The following is an 18,820-nucleotide window of genomic DNA, read 5'->3' as shown; positions in this document are numbered from 1 at the left end:
TGTACATGTTGACTGTAGTCTCTTTGGGCTTTTGCTATAATGCGAGCAAATCCGTTTCAATGTCTATAAAATTTTAAATCACTAAAGTTCTGGGCTAGCGTTTTCATTAAAGTCACTAGGGATATTGGGGGCCGGCAACATAGTCCATAAAAAAATCTTTGTATAAATGTGGTCTTCAAATCCTTCTTCCAAGCGGGTCTTTGTACCTTGGAGAAAAACAAAGGAGAAACGGGTGAAAGAAACGGACTGTGGAATCACATTTTCATCACAACATTGGCCCTCATTCCGAGTTGTTCGCTCGCAAGGCGATTTTAGCAGAGTTACACACGCTAAGCCGCCGCCTACTGGGAGTGAATCTTAGCTTCTTAAAATTGCGAACGATGTATTCGCAATATTGCGATTACAAACTACTTAGCAGTTTCAGAGTAGCTTCAGACTTACTCGGCATCTGCGATCAGTTCACTGCTTGTCGTTCCTGGTTTGACGTCATAAACACACCCAGCGTTCGCCCAGACACTCCTCTGTTTCTCCAGCCACTCCCGCGTTTTTTCCGGAAACGGTAGCGTTTTTATCCACACGCCCATAAAACGCAGTGTTTCCGCCCAGTAACACCCATTTCCTGTCAATCACACTACGATCGCCGGAGCGAAGAAAAAGCCGTGAGTAAAAAAACTATCTTCATAGCAAAATTACTTGGCGCAGTCGCAGTGCGAACATTGCGCATGCGTACTAAGCAGAAAAACGCTGCGATGCGAAGAAAATTACCGAGCGAACGACTCGGAATGAGGGCCATTGTCTCTATCGTTGGGTCATACATCAAATTTGTTGTTGTTAGTACAGTGTCCTCGCTCCTTAGACTCATCACCCTGGTATTACTTTTACGCTTCGCTAAAACCCGAACGCATCTAAATATCAGACCGACCAATATGATGACACCCAGAATACACAAGAGAAATTTCCCTACATCCATAATAATACCTTGGGCCCATTCTCCTAAACCAGAGAACCAATTTCGTGGGTTCAACCATGACACCCAACTGGTCAGCTCATTACCCACAGCAGCAAGGGTGAGATTGTGTTTCCTTCGAAACTCCCACTTTAATTGTAAGATGTCATCCATCTTTTGGTCTATGACCTCGGCTGGGTCCTCCGTGCTGTTTGTAATGTACATGCAGCATTTGATTCCATATTGAGTTGCCAGGGTAACACAATACCCGCCTGTCACAGCTGTGAGGTAATTGAGAATCATCCTATGCTGAACCAGTTCTGTTTTGTAGGCTTGTAACTCTTTCCCAGTGTACCTAAATGTGTCGTCATACATGTCGGTGATATTGTCTAATAAATTTGCAAGTGCAGATATATATTTGTAATTTATCACTCCTCTGGCGGTACGAGTGATATCTAACGCGAGTAGGAATTGAATCCCGGTGGATTCATGGATCAGGTCAGAGGCCGAATGCTCTGTTCTTTCTATCAGGTGCCGCTTAACGATGTGCTCGTAATGAGTGTGAGTATAAGGAGCTTGGGCACTGTGGTGAATATCTTTCATTTTAGTGTGGGATACAGTCATTACCTCAGGCAGTACTTTTCCAATATAACATAACCCTTCTGAGTTTGGGGCAAGCCACTTATACGCCTTCCTCCCGCATATGAAATATGCATCATCGGGGAGAACATATGGGACGGAGTGTGACATAACCATATTACAAATTTTCCATATGAAATCTCCTAACCCTAATTTTTCCATCTGTTTAGTACACGTATCTGTTTGTACGATATGTGCACAGTATCCTGGTGATACTTCTCCAACTCGCATGGTCCTACTTCCTAGGGTGTACCTATATTGGAAATATTTTCCACTGTGGCGTATGAGCTCTGTATCTGTAGGCATTCTATCGGCTCTATGTGAGAATGTCATGGTTTGATTACTCCATGACACTTCCCAATTTCCCGGCTTTCGGGGATTGGAAATGTTAAAGCACACTAAGGACCTATCCACATGATATTGGTGGAGCTTTAAACTAGGAGGACTAGAGATATTAAACCTCTTGTCCACCAGCCTCCCACCACTTAACTCAAGTACCTCCCCTATCGTTAATGGGAATGGTACTAGTCCTGATTTGCTATGACCTTGAGGTACTTGAGAGCATACCCAACAGTCTGTCTGATTTAACACTTTACCCACTAAGGAGTGATAGTCACTCAATGGATGCCGGTCCATGTGCACATTAAAACTGGACTGACATTTCTTTATGCACCCATCCTCAACTAAGTTATTACAATGCCTACAGATGCAATTTTCTTCAGCTAACAATCCTTCACAATGTCTACAAATAACATGGCTGCTAGATCGTTTTCTGGTACTCGCCTTTGCTTGGTGATTGTGTTGCTATTGGAAATTTACGCCTCCGTCTCAGTCATCAGAAACCCATTCTGGATCCTTTCTCGACCTCACTGGTACTCTCACCGAAACAGACTGCTCTGGTCAACATCATGGTCAACAGGAAAATCCGGATCACAGTCTCTTGAGGCGAGTCCATCTTACAGGAGGAGAAAGAGAAATTTGTAATGGGGGTACAAAAAAAATAGTTTGAGGGGGAGAGAAACTTGTTACGATAATTAGTTCTCTAGTCTTGTTGTTCTTCTTGTTCTGTTGTCATCTCAAAGGTGCTGTCTCTCAGTCTTCCAAACGAACATTCTGGTGATACAATGGGGGTAATTCCAAGTTGATCGCAGCAGGAAATTTGTTAGCAGTTGGGCAAAACCATGTGCACTGCAGGGGGGGCAGATATAACATTTGCAGAGAGAGTTAGATTTGGGTGGGTTATTTTGTTTCTGTGCAGGGTAAATACTGGCTGCTTTATTTTTACACTGCAATTTAGATTGCAGATTGAACTCACCACACCCAAATCTAACTCTCTCTGCACATGTTATATCTGCCTCCCCTGCAGTGCACATGGTTTTGCCCAATTGCTATCAAAAATCCTGCTGCGATCAACTTGGAATTACCCCCAATATTCCTTCCAAATCTGCGATCTTTCTGTAAGGAGCAAAAATCTTGCATTACCATTTGTCTAACTGATGTGTGACATACCATCTTTAAAGCATGAGAACACGAGAGAGAGAGAGAGAGAGAGAGAGAGAAGGAAAAAAAACAAATGAGAGAGAGAACAATTCACCACATTTTGCATTAAGCAACAAACAAAAAAACATTATCAGATCTTCCGTTCACCATCAGGCTGTCACACCAACATGTCCAATGGTATCTTTGCATAGTCTCTCCCACCAGTATTTCCATACTCCACCCTTTGTATCTGGCCAGGATACATCGATGCTGGTAGGTCATACTGGGGTTTGGTAGACTTCTGAAAAGGTCAGGTAGTCAGGTGATGTTGGAGCTGTTGGGGTGAACGTCAGAGATGGGGAAAAAGAAACATTTTACAGATACATTACAATTTTTACCCGGTCATTCCTGTGTCTTCAAGGAATGACCTCCCAATTTCATTAACTGTAACCTCAGGCTTACTATCAGTCCTAATGATCACCTTTCCCGACTACATAAATTATATGTGTGGACCAAAATTTGACATGTGTGATACCTGATTATACTTCCAAGTGTCGTAACTCTGCTCGTGTTCTTGTCTAGGGGGTCTGACTTTATGTGGGCTGTTGCAGTTACTGGCATAATGCCCTTCTCTTTTACAATGATAACAAATCCTTGGTTTCCTCCATGTGCCAATGGCCTGGGGTTTTGGTTGATTTGATGCCTCCTCTAATGCTTGGATGCTCATCACCATCAACCGCTCTTCCTGTGTTTCCCTGGTTCTTTGACTATTATGGTCATGTCGTTGTCTAGGGGGTGTATATATCTTGTGTGTGTTTTTAGACCTACAATCTCGTGCAACATGACCTTCCCTTAAGCAGTTGTAACACCTTCTTACTTTTGACCTATTCACAGGGGTTTGTATCTTGCTTTTAATGTTCCGGTCATGATTAATAGCGGACTCTTTCAAATCGGCCACTGAGATATCTCTCCAGTTAGGTAGAGAGGCTTGTATACTCGTTCTTAATACTTCCTTTAAACCATTTATTAACACATAAACCGCTACTTTCCTGTAGTGTACATTTGATTTAATATCTTCTATACCAGTGTATCTAGCCATTTCCTGCAGTGCCCGATGGAAGTAATTAGAAGTGATTTCCCCCTCTCTTTGTCTTATGGAGAAGATTTCTTTCCACTCGACAACGGCTGGGAAATATACTCCTAACTGTCGGTTGATCTGCTTAATACATTCCTGATTGTGTTCCTCCTTTTGAGGTATTTCGGTGTCTAATTCACAATCAGTAATAAATTTCGCAGAGTCAACATTGGAGGGCAGACATGCCCTCAGCACTGCCCGCCAACCTTTGTTGGTGGGTTCTGCAGAATTACCTAACTCCCTAATGTACTTCTGACATGCGGCTACATTTCTCCTGGGATCAGGGAATTCAGACATAATTGTCATCAATTCCATCCTGGACCAGGGACATTGCATAGCAATGTCTCTGATGGGAGTGACCTTGTGATTATTAGTCCTTTCATTGGGGATTGTGTTCACCCTGACAGGATTTTGTTCCATTATGCTATTTTGTGTTAACTCTTTGGTGTAAAATGCATTTGTCTGTGAGTAACATACAATACCGTACTTACCTGTTGACACGACCTCACCTGACCCTCCGTTAGGGGGTTTGATTATTGCCTTTACCGAATTGGTCGTGTCCACCTGGATGACTTGTGTGATGGCTGCTGGAAAAGATGCCGACATCGTGCTAGGTTCACTTTCTTGCTGGTAATCCTGAGGGAAGTTTAACATGGGGTGCAACTTGCATGGGTTAATAGTTGTACATTTAACAGTATTACAATTATTCTTGTTACGTTTATTACAATTGTTCTTATCATCTATAATACAGTTGCTAAGTGCATGTTTATCAAACACCAGTGTGCCATTCTCTGTAACCACCTTCCCTCTCGCTGCCATATTTTTGTTACCACAGTGAGAGTCAACTGTATGAGCTAATCCTCCTTGTATTTCACCTTCCTGTTGCCATAATTGTAAATAATCATAATATTTGATCCGTCTCTTTGCAGATTTAATGAGACATATCCTTCTCCTTAGATTCTGTAACACCTCGGGACTAAAACTGCCTACCCGTGGGAACTTTTCCCCATCATGCACAGTCATTCTTTCCCATTCATTGCACAAAACTTCTGTGTGTGAACCGTATTTCTCACACATTACATACCTTGCCGACCCGATTGGTCGGTTTACGGAATCAACCCGAACCGAGGTTGATCGCCCCCTACCTGAACAACTGGCCCCCATCATTGTAGGTGTTGCTTTCACTACCTCTGAACTTCAAATCAGGGTCTTCAGCGAACCCTTACAAAAACCAAGATGTCCGGGGTAGGCCGGCGGTGGCAGTTTACCGAGTACTCCACTCACTCGCCCACGTTGACCAATACGCCCACACACTGCTCTAGCGCTGGCGTACTCAACCTAGGGCCCCTGCGACCTGAACCTCTATTTACTGGAACATGTGGGTGTGATTCGAAGAGCACTTAACCCTTTCCAGTAACTATTGGTTGTTGGATATTTCCCAAGTGACTAGCGAACTTCCCTTAAAATAAAAAAAATTACACAAATCACGTTAGAATGTACAAATAGCGTTTATGACCCCTCTAGCGTACGCAAATGGTACTGGGTCAAGTTACTAACTAATGCACACAATTACGTGCGGTACAATCGTTCTGCACATAAGCAACTAATCTTATGTGCGGAGCGACCAGTGGAATCGAAAATTGTGGCTGCGAATTCCTTCAGCCTGAGCTTAATGGCCTAGATGGGTACCGCACCAACCCTTCCTGGTGTTGTGCTCCTTTACTTTTTGTCTATAGCGGACTTCTTAGTCTGCTGTACCTGGACCTCCTGGTCTGTCTGGACCTCCTGGTCTGTGCTACAGTAGACCTCCTGGTCTGCTATACTCTAATGCTCTTTTTTTTAAATGTTTAACAAGGCATGCCTCCCAAGCCACCATGCAGTCACTTACACGTATGTACCTTCACGAGAACTCGATGATTTCCTTTGGTACAAACCCCCAAAATTAGAAACTTATATATATATATATACACACTCTTTCACCTCATGTACTCTTTACTTTCGTTTCTGCGCAGAAATCCCTTTCATTCAGTATCGCAGGCTAATCCCGAGGAGTTACAACTAGAGAAGGATCTATTAGCTTAAAATTTTGGACACTGAGATCGATTTGCGCTATTTTCGCGTTGCCTCCTTATCGCTTAATTAAAACAATACTATCGTGTGATTTGTATTATGTGGGCGTACCCAGACGCTCCGTTGCGTAGTATACGCCCCGTGCGTCGGCCCTTGCGTCGCGTACCCTAGTCCCGCCCTTTGTTAGAGACACGTGTACGTCAGCCAGATATATCCACAGAAATACAATTTAACACGTTTATATCAATGTAGATGATCTTTAAATGTAATCATCTACTGAACACCACACCAAACTTCCTTGTATCTTAGGCAAGCCGTGCGCGTGTATTACAAATTACTCCTTAACGTATTATTTTTTACTCTTTAACTACCAATAGCAACAAATCTTTCTCAGCACGTTATCAATTGTGAAATGGCAAACAGGAAAATGATATGTGAAAATACACAAGTGAAAAGAAATACAGGTGTGTGCGTGCGTGCGTGTGTACGCAAAACAGAAATAAACAGTTTTAAAAGACACTAGCGTATTGTTCTTACCTCCGGTTCCGGATTCCACCAGCACTCCTTCAACGTAGCGAAACAGACGCTTATCTAGCCAGCACTACTGTATCCCGATACGAAGGGATACTGCCTTCCCACCCTTGCTGACAGATAACGTTTGTTTTCGCTAGTGCGGATATGTGGAGGACGGACGAGCCGCCAATTGTTAATGCTGATTTGATTACCTTAAAACCTTCACATTAATGGGTAAGAGACTTAATACGCAATTGGCGTATGGGGTACCGTAAGGGTACGCACTTAGCGTAGCATACGCTCGGCCGTGATCGAGACGCACATGCGGCACGCTCGCTCACAGCTTAATGCGTGGTGTCGAGCACGCTACAGGCGAGCGACTACCGTAATGCTACGCTACCAGCGTAGCGGACGCTCGAGACCACGAGGAGATCACGAGCGGCGCAGACGCTTACGAGATGACAATCAGTAAACCTTGAATGTAACACACAGAAAGGATACTCTTATACTATAAACCTTTGTACTGAAACACTGTAGCGATATAACGCTGCTTAACCTGATTAACACTAAAGCTGTTTGAGCGATCGAGACGCTCCTATTACCCTCAGCAATGTAAATGAACACACGATACCGTGCTAAGGTTCCAACACCTTTACTAACAAGCTTTTAAGATATATCGAAAAAGGCAAACAGTTCACAAGTCATACACTACAGACTAACATATAATTCTAACAGATTATCTAGACAGAAATATACAATAACGTTACAATCTTATACTAAACAGAGAGAGAGAGAGAATGTGGCCAATACAAACAAAGAGCGAGATGATTACAGAGAATTACTTACACACACTGGGAATGATCGCTGCGCAGCCTGGTACCAGCTCCGAGTTAGTCAATATGAAAACCGTTTGTGGAGTGAGAGTGAGCTGCCCAGGCTGGCTGATCTTATATACACTGAGTACAGTATACTACAAAGGGACCTATAATCTCATTGTTCATTGGACACAGGAATGTCTCCTCGCATCATAACAAAAGGTCATAGGTTAGTTTGAACAGGTGGGTTGTGACTATATCAAACTGCTCAAGTGGGAGGGAATCTGAAGATTCCTGCCGCATGGGTAATGAACTGCAAATATATGAAATGTTCAGAATCTACTAATGGCCATAACTATACGCAGGAGCGATTTAATCTTTACCCAACCAGCACCGGATTATTGCTATTAAAATGTTCTTTAGTTAGGTACCAGACACAGCTGTTCAAACCCTGTCTGACCCTTCGTACCATACAAAGAGGAATTCCTCTGTCCAGCGACCATTTACATTAACCAAACTTACAGTCATTATTAAGGGGAACATTATCTATAAAACATACAATTTGGTTCTATTATTAAACGATTGAGTCGCCCGCTAGACGCACACAAACTCTACCGTAAATGCACATACCACGCACTCGAGCGCATGGCCGAGGCGCCATCACGCGGCTGCGTATATCCACACGCACGGGAGAGAATGTGCACGTGCAGCAGGCACGCGCATGAGGTGAATATATGGCAACGTGTAGCATGATATTTTTCTGACTTTGACAGCAGTGATCTCAGGTCTGGAGGAGGGGGAATTCCTAATATCCTTGGATATCAAGGATGCGCACCTTCACATTCCAATCTGGCCACCTCACCAGGCTTATCTAAGATTTGCGCTGCAGGACTGTCACTATCAGTTCCAGACAATGCCATTTGGCCTCTCCACAACACCGCGGGTGTTCACCAAGGTCATGGCAGAGATGATGCTCCTCCTCCGCATGCAGGGAGTGAACATAATTCCATATCTGGATGATCTCCTGATAAAAGCATCTTCCAGGGAGAGGCTATTGCAGAGTATTGCTCTCTCTACTCAATTACTCCAGGATCATGGGTGGATCCTGAACCCTCCAAAGTCACATTTGGAGCCGATAAGGAGACTACCCTTCCTGGGAATGATACGTGACACAGAAGTGCAGAGGGTTTTTCTACCGGTGGAGAAAGCGTTGGTGATCCAATTAATAGTCCAGGATCTTGAAGCCAGCCCGGGTATCGGTTCATCAGTGCATTCGACTTCTGGGAAAGATGGTAGCCTCCTACGAGACTCTGCAGTACAGAAGATTCCATGCAAGGTTGCCGAAAGACAGAAAGCCAGAATTTCACTCCTTAGTGGCTGCAGACTTCTCACCTACTCGAGGGCCGCAGGTTCAGGATTCAGAATGGGATCCTTCTAACCACAGATGCAAGTCTCAGAGGTTGGGGAGCAGTCACCCAAGGGGAAAACTTCCAAAGAAAGTGGTCAAGTCTGGAATCTATCCTTCCAATAAACGTTCTGGAACTAAGGGCCATATACAATGCCCTTCTACAAGTGGCACATCTTCTGCGAGATCAAGCCATTCAGGTTCAGTCGGACAATGCCACGGCAGTGTCCTACATAAACAGGCAGGGCGGAACGAAGAGCAGAGCTGCAATGTCAGAGGTAACAAGAATCCTCCTCTGGGCAGAAAGACACGCAGTGGCACTGTCAGCGATCTTCATTCCGGGAGTAGACAACTGGGAAGCGGAAGTCCTCAGCAGACACTATCTCCATCCAGGAGAATGGGGCCTCCACCCGGAGGTTTTCACAGAGGTAACAAGCCAATGGGGTGTACCTCAGATAGACATGATGGCCTCTAGCCTCAACAAGAAGCTTCGGAGGTACTGTTCCAGGTCAAGGGATCCACAAGCAGTGGCGGTGGATGCCTTGGTAACTCTGTGGGTGTTCCAGTCAGTGTATGTGTTCCCTCCACTCCCACTCATCCCAAGGATTCTCAAACTAATAAAAAGAACAAGAGTTCAGGCGATCCTCATTGCTCCAGACTGGCCAAGAAGGGTTTGGTACGCGGATCTTCTGGAATTACTGCTGGAGGAGCCGAGGCTTCTTTCTCTTCGCGAGGACCTTCTACAACAGGGGCCGTTCACCTATCAAGACTTACCACGGCTATGTTTGACGGCATGGAGGTTGAACGCCAGATCTTCGCTCGGAAAGGCATTCTGATCAAAGTCATTCCTACTCTGATTCAAGCTAGGAACGGTGTAAGCATTACCATCGAATCTGGAAAAAGTATGTGTCTTAGTGTGAATCCAAGAAGTTTGCTACGGTGGAGTTTCAACTAGTACGGTTTCTCCTCTTTCTGCAAGCAGGTGTGGATGTGGGCCTACGCTTGGGCTCCATAAAGGTCCAGATTTCGGCCTTGTCCATTTTCTTCCAGAAACAATTGGCTGCTCTCCCTGAGGTTCAGACATTCTTGAAAAGAGTTCTGCACATCCAACCACCCTTTGTGCCTCCTACAGCACCTTGGGATCTGAATGTGGTGCTGCAGTTCCTGCAATCGGATTGGTTCGAACCTTTACAGGAGGTAGACATAAAGTTTCTTACTTGGAAGACAGTCAAAATGTTGGCATTGGCATCTGCAAGACGTGTGTCAGAATTGGGGGTATTGTCGCACAAGAGCCCCTACTTGATTTTCCATGAGGATAGAGCTGAGCTCCGAACGCGTCAGCAATTTCTTCCAAAGGTTGTGTCGGCTTTTCATATCAACCAACCTATTGTGGTGCCAGTGGCTCCTGACAATTTAATTACCTCAAAGTCCTTGGATGTTGTGAGGGCTTTGAAAATATATGTGAAGAGAACTTCTCCTCACAGGAAGTTGGACGCACTATTTGTCCTTTATGTTCCCAACAAGATTGGGTGTCCTGCTTCTAAGCAGACGATTTCTCGCTGGATCAGGCTTACTATCCAGCATGCTTATTCTGCGGCAGGATTGACAATTCCAAGATCTGTTCAGGCCCACTCTACTCGTAAGGTGGGTTCTTCCTGGAACGGCTGCCCAGGGTGTCTCGGCTTTACAGCTTTGCCGAGCAGCTACTTGGTCTGGGTCGAACACATTTGCTAAGTTCTACAAGTTCGATACTTTGGTCGCTGAGGACGTTAAGTTTGGTCAATCTGTTCTGCAGGAACTTCAGCACTCTCCCTCCCGTACTGGGAGCTTTGCTACATCCCCATGGTACTAAATGGAACCCCAGCATCCTCTAGGACGTAAGAGAAAATAGGATTTTATATACCTACCGGTAAATCCTTTTCTCGTAGTCCGTAGAGGATGCTGGGCGCCCGCCCAGTGCTCCGTATTCCTGTATTTTTACTTGGTTAAGTATTGTTGGCAGGGCCGGTGCAAGGTTTCTTGGCACCCTAGGCAAAACTTCTGCCTACTGCCCCTTCCCCCTATCTGCCCTCCAGGTGACATGCTGCTGCTCTCCCCCACCCCCAGTCTGTTGCATGGCTGCTCTCTTCTCCCCATCTTCCCAGTATGTGTGGGTGCCTGCTGCCCCCCCCCACTCTGTTAAATGTCTGCTGCTCTATCTCCCACCATCTGTGTGTGTGCTGCTGCTCATCCCCCCCAGACAGTGTGCGTGCCTGCTGCTTATCTCCGCCCCCTCCCTTCCTCCCCAGAGTGCTGCTCTCCCCCTCTTTCCTTATCAAATGCAGAGAGTGCACTGTGCAGCCACTTTACCTGCAGGCTGCGATGCAGAGTTGGGACTGAGTAATCTGCGAAAGAGTCTGGAATGAAGAGCAGCGCCGCATGTCACCCCCAGCCAGGACTCCAGGAGCTGTCCAAGTTACTGCCTGTGGTGGAGGCGGAGCTGGAGGCTGCAATATGGGAGCTTGCCAGTCGTGACTACTGTAAGATATGAGTGCCGGGGGGGGGGGGGGGGGGGGGGATATTGCGACTACTATGAGGTAGGACCATGCTACCTTTTTCAGGCAGCTGTAGCCAGCCGCCCCCTCAGGATCCGGCGCCCCTAGGCGGCTGCCTAATGGAAGCTTCGGCCCTGATTGTTGGTTCATTCGTTGCTGAATCGTTTCAAGTTTGTTAGCTTGGCTTTCCTTTTGTTGTGTGTGAGCTGGTGTGAATCTCACCACTATCTGTGTATTTCCTTCTCTCGAAGTATGTCCGTCTCCTCGGGCACAGTTTCTAGACTGAGTCTGGTAGGAGGGGCAAAGAGGAAGGAGCCAGCCCACACTATTAAATTCTTAAAGTGCCCATGGCTCCTAGTGGACCTGTCTATACCCCATGGCACAAATGTGGACCCCAGCATCCTCTACGGACTACAAGAAAAGGATTTACCGGTAGGTATATAAAATCCTATTTTTTCGCCTAGGTGAAACATTCGACAGGAGCGAAAAACACGTGGAGCTGAAAATCCATGTGTTTTCGCACCTGCTCTGGTGAAAACGGCGAAATAATAAGTGAAAAGGCATTAGCGAAAATGCCGTAAAAATTTGCGAAAATTGCCCGCAGTTGAATATGCAGTGTGGTAAATGCCAGAACTAATTGACTACCCCCCTTTGAGTGCCACTGCCTGTTTGTTTGGATGTTGCAGGGGGCAGAGTCTGAATTTAGAAGATATGTGCAAACTGGAGGGCGGGGGTAGCAAGTCTGCGCTGTATAGGACTGAGACAGCTGGCCGTGTGGAGAGTGCCAGAGCTCCCTAAGGGCTCAGTACAAGAGTGCAAAATGAAAAAGGGGGTGTGCTCTCTCTACAATGGCGCTGGTCTCTCTTACGGTCACCTATGTATGTGGATAATACCCAGGTGTGAAAGTGTATGTTGAAACACACTGGTATGGTAAATAAAATGGAATTTAATACAATACTAACATGCAATGTCTAAAAACAAGCAATACATAAAAAAACAAGTGGACTGGGAACAGGCCATGTGGGGAATGTGATCCTACCGATGCAGGCATCTTGCCTTGAAGAAGGGACCAGGCTGTCCCAAAACGCGTTGGAGATACCTTGTGGCGCTGCCCACCCCCTGGACGTTTGGCAGACTGTTTTCCTGATTGCCTGGAAGGGAATTCGATCAGAGGAGCCACCAGCAGGGTATTTCCCGGGGTACCCTGCCTTTATTTGACGCCTGCGGCTCCTCCACCTGCATCGGTAGGATCACATTCCCCCCATGGCCTGTTCTCAGTCCACTTGTATTTTTATGTATTGCTTGTTTTTAGACATTGCATGTTAGTATTGTATTAAATTCCATTTTATTTACCATACCAGTGTGTTTCAACATACACTTTCACACCTGGGTATTATCCACATACATAGGTGTCCGTAAGAGAGACCAGCGCCATTGTAGAGAGAGCACACCCCCTTTTTCATTTTGAATTTAGAAGATAGCCTACTGTGTTATTAACAAAAGTGCAATATTTCTATGAAATATGAAGGGGCAGGCGCAAGATTTAATTTTTTTTATCAGGATGCTTACAGACATAATACCAAGCTAAATACCCACACTGGAACGCACATGGTGCCACAGGATCCCAATCACATTCTTTGTTTACAGTTCACTTGCGGTGTAAATGCTCTGTGGCGCTGAATCTTGCGAGACCTGTGATGTCATCATGCACAGTGAAGCGACGCCATGGATGGTCTAATGCAGGCCTGGCCAACCTGTGGCTCTCCAGCTGTTGTGAAACTACACATCCCAGCATGCCCTGCCACAGTTTTAGCATTTCCTAGTAGCAAAACTGTGGCAGGGCATTCTGGGACTTGTAGTTTCACAACAGCTGGAGAGCCACAGGTTGGCCAGGCCTGGTCTAATGTGTGTTTTCCTAAGTCTGTAAGTATGTACCATGCTGAAAATGTTTGTCTTGCACCTGCCTATATATGTACAGTATATATATATATATATATATATATACCACAACAACCACCTAGGTGGAAGGTGCACTCACGCCCAGAAATTAGTCTCTGAAGTCACTTGTAAATTCAGTATATTTTTATTCGGGTTCACTGTTGATGCCGTATTTCATCGACGTTTCGGTCCTTATGCGGACCTTTATCAAGATTGGCACTTAAATCACCTATACAATCAGAAACAGTTACAATTAATATGTATAAGAACCCAGATTTATTCAACACCAACACCACTAGTGCCTCCCAGGCCCTGAAGACTGTCACAAAAACCAGAAAACGTATTAAAAAGCTGTTTTTTTATATATGTAAAAAAGAGATACTTGGAAGTAATCCACGTGTGATGAAAAAGACACCTCCACCGTTAGGACTATCTGTTTAGATAGGCAAATGATTACCTGGACGGCAAGCCAGATCACTCAGATGCGTGGAATGGCCTTCAAAGTTGGCAACATGCCTGATCACATAATGAAGTTAAAAAGCCTATAACGTAGGGGAAGCTGCAAGGCGTAGTCACCTATTAGATAAATAACAGAGTAACTACACCATAAGAAAATACACTAACAACGTCATTTTGGAAAAGATCATACCTAGTTACATGTAGAAATAGCTCATGGCAGCTTGTGGGCTCTGTACATGTGTCAGACACTCAGTCTGTAAGGAGGCACAACAGGAAAAAATAATCACCAACCGTAATCATGTGTCAGAAGGGAGCTGCAGGAGAACCATACTCACTGCTCAAGTGTCCAGAGCCAAATGGAAGCTGCATAAAGTTCAGCCTCAGCTGAGCACTATTTAAGGATCAACCACAGGAAGTGCCAATTAGGGAGATTAGTATAAACCCAGTCTCTCATTAACTGATCACCTCTCAGATAACTAACTCAGACCAACTGGGTAAAACGTTACAGGGTTCACAGGACATGCGGTGGCTATCGCTAACGCACGGCTACTTAAATGAGTGTATTTTAACGATTTAGAAGGGCAACTGCCGGAGACGCGTCTTTTGCGTTCCACCGACCGGAACTCCATGCGTTCCATTCCGCGGAAGTGGCGCTGGCCGGAAGTCTCTGCGTTCCACTCGCGGAAAGAACCGTAATTAGGCTTATCCACTGGCTAATGTTTAAAGGAGGTGTACAACCTAGAGGGGGGTGTTCACAGAGAATGAACACTCCCCCAGGTGGAATCATCAATGTACAGGTCCACTCATAGCTCACAGGGACTCGGAGGTATACCGGAGGTCACCTCACGTATAATCCTGGATTAACCTATGTGTAGCCTGTCAGTCACCACAGAAGAAAAAGAGTGCAAATGTAAATAATGATCCATAATATGAAATGTCAAAAATGTCAAAAATGACATAAGAGGGCACCAAATCAAATGACCACAACTCACCCTATGCATACAAACTAACATATATCTGATCAACAAAGGCAAATTGAATACTGATGTGAGTGTAATATCTTTATAGTAATACATTGGTATAATGTAGTAAAAGATTTTAAATAATAAAAGGGAATAGTGGGTGGTGTGGTCATTGAAATTGGTGAACCCTCGTGACTAGTATAGGACCTGGGAAGGCTCCGGGAAACAGCAGAAAAATATATATAAAAAACATAAGCAAGGACGTATAAATAACTGTCCTTACTTTCTTAATCTCTATACATAAAAAGAACATACAAAAATGAAAAAAATAAAACATAGAACATAGAACATATAAAACACAAATCAAAACCCAGCCTGTATATGCTGATTGTATCATAGTGCCCTATGTCCCTGAAACATACAAAGTGTGTTCCAAGGTATCCAATCAACTATAGCAAAATAAAATTCTAAAGAAAAATATTAAGGGGGTTGGCCTCTTATGGTGTAGTTACTCTGTTATTTATCTAATAGGTGACTACGCCTTGCAGCTTCCCCTACGTTATAGGCTTTTTAACTTCATTATGTGATCAGGCATGTTGCCAACTTTGAAGGCCATTCCACGCATCTGAGTGATCTGGCTTGCCGTCCAGGTAATCATTTGCCTATCTAAACAGATAGTCCTAACGGTGGAGGTGTCTTTTTCATCACACGTGGATTACTTCCAAGTATCTCTTTTTTACATATATAAAAAAAACAGCTTTTTAATACGTTTTCTGGTTTTTGTGACAGTCTTCAGGGCCTGGGAGGCACTGGTGGTGTTGGTGTTGAATAAATCTGGGTTCTTATACATATTAATTGTAACTGTTTCTGATTGTATAGGTGATTTAAGTGCCAATCTTGATAAAGGTCCGCATAAGGACCGAAACGTTGATGAAATACGGCATCAACAGTGAACCCGAATAAAAATATACTGAATTTACAAGTGACTTCAGAGACTAATTTCTGGGCGTGAGTGCACCTTCCACCTAGGTGGTTGTTGTGGTATATTGGTGGCCTCTCAGGTCATTAGGAGCACCCGCCGTCGTTATTACTTTTGATGAGAGTGCAGGATCTTCCAAGACTATATATATATATATATATAGTTTGTTGTTTTTAAAAAAAAAAAAATATTTGATGACCGGGCACAACTTTTTTATAATATATATTTTTACAGTATATATTTTCATAGTATTATATTTTTACAGTATATATTTTCATAGTATGTTACAAAGTTATATGGTATATACTGACTGGTTAATGTGGGTGCTTATTATGTAGGCACCCATGAGTATTGAGTGCCCTGATGCTGTTATCGGCCCTCATTCCGAGTTGTTCGATCGCTAGCTGCTTTTAGCAGCATTGCACACGCTAGGCCGCCACCCTCTGGGAGTGTATCTCAGCTTAGCAGAATAGCGAACGAAAGATTAGCAGAACTGCTACTAAATAATTATTTGCAGTTTCTGAGCAGCTCCAGACCTACTCACAGATTGCGATCAGCTCAGTCCATTTAGTTCCTGGTTTGACGTCACAAACATGCCCTGCGTTCAGCCAGCCACTCCCCCGTTTCTCCAGACACTCCCGCATTTTTCCCTGACACGCCTGCGTTTTTTAGCACACTCCCGGAAAACGAACAGTTACCACCCAGAAACGCCCCTTTCCTGTCAATCATTCACCGATCAGCAGTGCGACTGAAAAGCTCTGCAGAATCCACAGCAAATCTACTAAGTTTTTAGTTAAATAACTAAGCGCTTGCGCCCTGCGTGTCTTGCGCATGCGCATTTTGCAACAAATCGCAGCATAGCGAAATCGGCAACGAGCGAACAACTCGGAATGACCCCCATAATCCTGACCAGTGACTAGATAAGATGAGGGCTGCCTAAGCACGAAAGCATATAAGAGGCTTGAATTTTTGTGATTGGTTTAGTATTAAGTCATCTGTTGCTAGGTAGACCAGTATGTTGTATTTGGTAAGGGCCAGCCTTTCATTAGGATAATGGGCGGTTACAAGGTGTTAGGGTATTTAGGGAAAGTCAGACCGGAGCTCTTCCTCTTTCATGGTTGGAAGCCCACTCGCCTCTTCCTTGACGAATTCTTAATTTGGCTCTATTCAATTTGACTTACTAATAATTTTTTCTCGATTAAGCAGGCAGGAAGGCGCTACTGTCCAGCGGTCATGTGTAGCATAAGTGGTAGTTGTGGGGCACTTGCACTTTTCGAAGGACGGCGAGTGTGGGGGGACAATGGTCGCTTCTATGGCCTCACTGTGCTATAGTAAAAGGTGGTGAGACCTTCACGACACAAGTTATGCTTAAAGTTTTAGATAGGGCATTTTAGTCGCCGCCATACAGCTGGGGTGTTTTAGTCACCCCAATTTTGTTGAGATCTAGTTGACTAGAGCTGGCTAATAGTAGCGTCTTCCTGGTCACCCGCTACGAATAAGGTCATTCAAATTAATAAATTAATGACCATTTAATCCAACGCAGTTTTGTGTCTGTGTCTTTATTTTTAGTGGTTAAGCTAGTTTAAAGTATATTGTTAAGGTTCAAGCACAATAAATTAATAGACGACTTAAAACTATTACTATATATGAATGATCATTAGAGTCCTATGTAAGTATAGGGAGCCAACATGACACGCACACAGGAAGTGGAATGTGCACTCCCAGCATCCCTGTAACTACTGCCTTATTGGGGTGGGAGATGGTAGAACGCATGCCATAATGTAGTATTGAGGCATTTTTTTCTATGCCTAGCTCCAACGCCTTTTTGCAGCATTTCCTGCTATGGACTTCTGGTCACGGATAACACGGACCGATGGACATGGCCGCAACAGTGTGAACATGCCTTTGACATTAGATAGAGGGGTGGTGAGTGTGCCCAATATGGTGGCTAACTTATATGATAAATTAAGTTTACAGTCCTGTGTGAAGTTCTACATGGACACATAATTTCCGGTGGCTTTACATGTGGTCAGGTGTATGGCGGTTGCTAAGTACCCATGGGTGCCTGTGTGATATTCGCTGGGACTATTGTGACTGTACTAAGTGGGATTAGGTCTTGAAAAAGGTCCTGGTATGGGCAGACACAATGGGCCGAATTCAGAGTTGGTCGCAGCAGCAAATTTGTTAGCAATTGGTCAAAACCATGGGGGTCATTCTGAGTTGATCGCTAGCTGCATTCGTTCACTGTGCAGCGATGAGGCAAAAAAACAGCACTTCTGCGCATGCGTATGCGGCGCAATGCGCATGCGCAAAGTACTATTACAAAGAACGATGTAGTTTCACACAAGGTCTAGTGAAGCATTTCAGTCGCACTGCTGGCTGCAGAGTGATTGACATGAAATGGGCGTTTCTGGGTGTCAATTGACCGTTTTCAGGGAGTGTTCGAAAAAAACGCAAGCATTCCAGGAAAAACGCAGGCGTGGCTGGGGAATGCAGGGCGTGTTCGTGACGTCAAAACAGGAACTGAACAGTCTGAAGTGATCGCAAGCGCTGAGTAGGTTTTGAGCTACTCTAAAACTGCACAAAAAAACTTTGCCGCCGCTCTGCGATCCTTTCGTTCGCACTTCTGCTAAGCTAAAATACACTCCCAGAGGGCAGCGGCATAGCGTTTGCATGGCTGCTAAAAACAGCTAGCAAGCGATCAACTGGGAATGACCACCCATGTGCACTGCAGGTGTGGCAGATATAACATGTGCAGAGAGAGTTAGATTTGGGTGGGGTGTGTTCAAACTGAAATCTAAATTGCAGTGTAAAAATAAAGTAGCCAATATTTACCCTGCACAGAAACAATATAACCCACCCAAATCTAACGCTCTCTGCAAATGTTATATCTGCCACACCTGCAGTGCACATGGGGGGTAATTCCGAGTTGATCGCTATCTCATG

The 18,820-nt window shown here is 44.6% G+C and overlaps 1 long non-coding RNA gene across 1 annotated transcript; it reads right to left on the bottom strand.

Annotated features, from left to right (window-relative positions):
- Nucleotides 1–13,549: 13,549 nt before the first annotated feature.
- On the bottom strand, nucleotides 13,550–14,292 carry LOC135050947 (uncharacterized). The gene is made up of 4 exons (XR_010241940.1): nucleotides 14,269–14,292; nucleotides 14,124–14,187; nucleotides 13,932–14,050; nucleotides 13,550–13,703 (listed from the first exon to the last, which is right to left on the bottom strand). It is a non-coding gene; the product is annotated as an uncharacterized LOC135050947 (long non-coding RNA).
- Between the last annotated feature and the right edge of the window lie 4,528 nt (nucleotides 14,293–18,820).

This window comes from Pseudophryne corroboree, chromosome 2 (genome assembly GCF_028390025.1).
Source record: "Pseudophryne corroboree isolate aPseCor3 chromosome 2, aPseCor3.hap2, whole genome shotgun sequence".
Lineage (NCBI taxonomy): Eukaryota > Metazoa > Chordata > Amphibia > Anura > Myobatrachidae > Pseudophryne > Pseudophryne corroboree.
Note: the sequence above shows the minus strand (reverse complement) of the source record. Positions and strands in the feature narration are given on the sequence as shown.